Source organism: Mauremys mutica, unplaced genomic scaffold, assembly GCF_020497125.1.
Source record: "Mauremys mutica isolate MM-2020 ecotype Southern unplaced genomic scaffold, ASM2049712v1 Super-Scaffold_100101, whole genome shotgun sequence".
Classification (NCBI taxonomy): Eukaryota; Metazoa; Chordata; order Testudines; family Geoemydidae; genus Mauremys; species Mauremys mutica.
The window spans coordinates 1,065,551-1,070,503 of record NW_025423268.1 but is presented as its reverse complement, the minus strand read 5'-3'; the positions used below and the strand labels follow the sequence as shown (position 1 = coordinate 1,070,503).

The 4,953-nt window shown below is 52.2% G+C and overlaps 2 non-coding genes across 2 annotated transcripts; both read right to left on the bottom strand.

Annotated features, from left to right (window-relative positions):
• Positions 1 to 2,274: 2,274 nt before the first annotated feature.
• Positions 2,275 to 2,346, bottom strand: TRNAD-GUC. Its single transcript has one exon. It is a non-coding gene; the product is annotated as a tRNA-Asp (tRNA).
• A 1,173-nt stretch (positions 2,347 to 3,519) lies between these two features.
• On the bottom strand, positions 3,520 to 3,591 carry TRNAD-GUC. The gene has a single exon. It is a non-coding gene; the product is annotated as a tRNA-Asp (tRNA).
• Between the last annotated feature and the right edge of the window lie 1,362 nt (positions 3,592 to 4,953).

The following is a 4,953-nucleotide window of genomic DNA, read 5'->3' as shown; positions in this document are numbered from 1 at the left end:
GATATATAAAAGAGATGTGAATAAAGTAAATGTTTTGTTAGGATAATGCAAATTTAACATAAGGATAATGCAAGTTACACATAACAGGTCTAGATTTCTAAAAATATATATAATTTAAAACAATGTATTTAATTTAAATTGACTTTTGAAAAGTAAGCCATCATGGGATAAGAGGGAAGTCCTCTCATGGATCAGTAATTGGTTAAAATCTTGGAAACAAAGGGTAGGAATAAATTATCAGTTTTCAGAATGGAGAGAGATGGTATCCCAGAGGGGTCAGTACTGGGACCATTACTGTTCAACATACTCATAAATGATCTGGAAAAATGGGTAAACAGTGAGGTGACAAAATTTGCAGATGATACAAAACTGTTCAAGATAGTTAAGTCCCAGGCAGACTGCGAAGAGTTACAAAGGGATCTCACAAAACTGGGCGATTGGGCAACAAAATGGCAGCTGAAATTCAATGTTGATAAATGGCTTCATCGGATGCATAGAATGGAACATATAGTGAGGCTATATGTATATGCACACACACATACACACAGAGAACATGAAAAGGTGGGAGTTGCCCAACCAACTCTAAGAGGCTAATTAATTAAGATGAGCTATTCTCAGCAGGAGAAAAAAAACTTTTGTAGTGATAATCAAGATGACCCATTTAAGATAGTTTGACAAGAAGGTGTGAGGATACTTAACATGGGGAAATAGATTCAATGTGTGTAATGGCTCAGCCATTTCCAGTCTCTATTTAAGCCTAAATTGATTGTATCTAGTTTGCATATTAATTCAAGTTCAGCAGTTTCTCATTGGAGTCTGTTTTTGAAGCTTTCTGTTGCAAAATTGCCACCTTTAAATCTGTTACTGAACGGCCAGAGGTTGAAGTGTTCTCCTACTGGTGTTTGAATGTTATAATTCTTGACATCTGCTTTACATCCCATATATTCTTTTGCACAGAGACTGTCTGGTTTGGCCAATGTACATGGAAGAGGGGCATTGCTGGCACATAATGGCATATATCACATTGGTAGATGTGGAGGTGAATGAGCCCCTGATGGCATGGCTGATGTGATTAGGTCGTATTATGGTGTCACTTGAACAGATATGTGGACAGAGTTGGCATCAGGCTTTGTTGCAAGGATAGATTCCTGGGTTAGTGCTGTTGTTCTGTGGTTGCTGGTGAGGATTTGCTTCAGGTTTGGGGGTTGCCTGTAAGCAAGGACTGGCCTGTCTCCCAAGATCTGGGAGAGTGAGGGAATCATCTTTAAGGATAGGTTGTAGATCTTTGATGATTCTCTAGAGAGGTTTTAATTGGGGGATGAATGTAAAGGCCAGTGGAGTTCTGTTATTTTCTACGTTGGGCCTGTCTTGTAGTAGGTGACTTCTGGGTACTCTTCTGGCTCTGTCAACCTGTTTTTTCACTTCAGCAGGTGGGTACTGTAGTTTTAAGAATGCTTGATAGAGATCTTGTAGGTGTTTATCTCTGTCTGAGGGATTGGAGCAAATACGGTTGTACCTTAGAGCTTGGCAATAGACAATGGATCATGTGGTGTGTCCTGGATGGAAGCTGGAGGCATGTAGGTAAGAATAGCGGTCAGTGGGTTTCCGGTATAGGGTTGTGTTTATGTGACCATCACTTGTAAGCACAGTAGTGTAAAGGAAATGGACCACTTGGGTGAATTGATCTAGGCTGAGGTTGATGGTGGGATGGAAATTGTTAAAATCATGGTGGAATACCTCAAGGGCTTCTTTTCCATGGGTCCAGATGATGAAGATGTCTTCAGTGTAGCACAAGTACAGTAGGGGCATTAGGAGACGAGAGCTAAGGAAGCATTATTTTAAGTCAGCCATAAAAATATTGGCATGCTGTGGGGCCATTTGGGTACCCATGGCAGTGCCGCTGACTTGAAGATATATATTGTCCCCGAATGTGAAATAGTTGTGGGTGAGGACAAAGTCGTGAAGTTCAGCCACCAGGTTTGGCATGTAACTAGTTCACAAAACTAGGGGGGGGGGTGTTGGGAAATCACTGCTCATGCCCCTGGCCAGCCTATTTCCCTTTGCTGCTCTGAAACGTGCCCCAACGTGCAGGCCCCGAAGCCGGGCCCGGGGGAGGCTTTGGATAGGGCCAGCGTGTCCTTGCGAGGTAATTGTCTCTCTGGAGATGAAAGTCATCAGTGCGGGGTGCGAAGGGAAGTGGCCGTAGAAGGAGAATGGAAGGCATGTGGTGGGCAGGCCAGGGATTTCTTTGTCCCCCCTTCAAAAGGGGTCACCCTCCCCGTCGGGGAATCGAACCCCGGTCTCCCACGTGACAGGCGGGGATACTCACCACTATACTAACGAGGAAAGGGGCACGGTGAGTGGCTACAGCTCCCACACACCAGCTATGGTCAGCGTACACCTACACCGTCGCATGGGACCCAGCAGGCAACAACACCCCTGGCCCTCATCTGCTTCCCAAAGGCTTTGGCCGCAGCAACAGCCCTGGGAAAAGCCCTGGCCCTCCTCACCTGCCCTTGCCCAGCAGGACGCCTTTCCGGGCCTACACAGCTCCTCACACAACACCCGCCTGGGATCTTGCCCTCCCCTACCAGCTCAGCAGCACCTTTTTTCCTCTCAAAACCTCCTCTTGCCACCCTCCCCCTTCCACACTTCACACTCACCTCATCACAAACTCACCCACGGCCCCTTTGCCTTCTCAAGCGCCTCTGGAGGGACGCAGCTTCCCTGGCACGCAGATCCTTCCCTTCAACACGCACTGGACGGACATTCGAAACACAGCCCTTTCCAGGAGGGAATGCGCCGCTTTTGGACCCTGGTGCCCAGCAAGAAGTCCTGGGACTCTTTTTCTGACTGATGGACCCCACTGACTTGCCTTTACCAAGCAGAAACTAAGGACCGGCTGATGGCTCTCTTTGCAAACGGACGCCATCAGACTGAGCCACGAGGCGTGCTGCAGGATAGCCCCTCCCCACCAAAAAACAATGCCGTGACCCAGATTTGAACCGAGGCTGCTGTGGCCACGGCGCAGAGTACTAACCACTATACGATCACGGCCAGGTGCTGGGGGTGCAGGCAGCAGCCCAGTGGAAAATGCTCAGCTCTGCGCTCTCGGGGCGGCCACCTACCTCGCCGGCGGCCACAGGTCTTTCTCAAGTCTCCCCATTACAGTCACAGGTCAAATGCTGAGCAAAGGAAAAAAGACAGGAAGCCAATCCCATGCCTGTCCCTTTTTCTGTCTTCCTCCACCCCTGGACCAAGTCCCTCCCCGTTTGTCTGGGCCATTGTCCTCATGCCCCTGGCCAGCCTATTTCCCTTTGCCGCTCTGAAACGTGCCCCCACGTGCAGGACCTGGGGGAGGCTTTGGCTAGGGCCAGCGTGTCCTTGCGAGGTAATTGTCTCTCTGGAGGTGCAAGTCATCAGTGCGGGGTGCGAAGGGAAGTGGCCGTGGAAGGAGAATGCAAGGCATGTGGTGGGCAGGCCAGGGATTTCTTTGTCCCCCCTTCAAAAGGGGTCACCCTCCCCATCGGGGAATCGAACCCCGGTCTCCCGCGTGACAGGCGGGGATACTCACCACTATACTAATGTGGAAAGGGGTATGGTGAGTGGCCCCAGCTCCCACACACCAGCTATGGTCAGCGTACACCTACACCGTCGCATGGGCCCCAGCAGGCAACAACACCCCTGGCCCTCTTCTGCTTCCCAAAGGCTTTGGCCGCAGCAACAGCCCTGGCCCTCCTCACCTGCCCTTGCCCAGCAGGACGCCTTTCCGGGCCTACACAGCTCCTCACACAACACCCGCCTGGGACCTTGCCCTCCCCTACCAGCTCAGCAGCACCTTTTTTCCTCTCAAAACCTCCTCTTGCCACCCTCCCCCTTCCACACTTCACACTCACCTCATCACAAACTCACCCACGGCCCCTTTTGGCTTCTCAAGCGCCTCTGGAGGGACGCAGCTTCCCAGGCACGCAGATCCTTCCCTTCAGTGGGTGTTTGGCATGGCAGGGAGCAGCCTGGCTGGGTGCTTTTGTGCCTGTCTGAAGGCCACACATAGGCATGGTCCTGCCCTCCTCTGGCCCTGACCTCAATTGTTCTGTGGCTTTTAAGCCTTCCCTTGGAGCTGTTAGCACCAGCTGCCTCTGCTCTAAGTGCCCAGAGGAGGAGAGGTGTGCTGGGCTCTGTGACGAAGTTGGGGATTTTCTTGGGGTTTTCTGTGTTTTCCAGTGGTTCGCATGCACAGGGAGCGGGACTCAGTGTCCCCAGGTGTTACTGGTTTAACGAGGGGAGGGGAAAGGGAGTTTGTTGTTACAGGGGACCGGAGAGGGACTTGGGACCCCGGCTGAAGGCCTGGAGGATGGAGACCCCAGCGACTGGTGACCTGGTGACCCGGAGACCCAGCTCAGGAGTCACAGCCAGTTCTGGCCAGTGAGAGGACAATGGGCTGCAGAGAGAGGTCCCCGTGACCAACCTGTTCCAGCCAGAGGAGGGCGGAGAGGAGAGGAGGCCCAGGCAACCCTGTTTACCTGGAGAAAAGACAATGGACAGAGGTGGGGCCTGGGGCCGGGGATATAAGAGGCCCAACTGGGAAGCAGGGGGGCTCTGGGCTGGCGAGGGGAAGCAGGCAGAGCCCACCTGGCTGCAGGGGGACTGGGATGTGCTGTTACTGTGAGAGGCCAGGCCTGAGGCCCTGAGAGTTTCCTGTGCTGTGTTCAACTCTCAATAAACCCTCCTGTTTTATGCTGGCTGAGAGTCACTCCGGTCTAGAGAGCAGGGTTGCATCAACCCCTTCGAGGGTGAGGAGGCCCAAGGGGTCCAGAGCGCATGGACTCCCTGAGGGGGCCCACGGCGAGAGACAGACGTGCTAAGGCTCAGACAGGTGCGGCTCCAGGAGGTGGAGGGGCCTGACCCTGAGAGAGAGTGGACCCCCGAGAAGGGCTGTCGCACTGAAAGGGG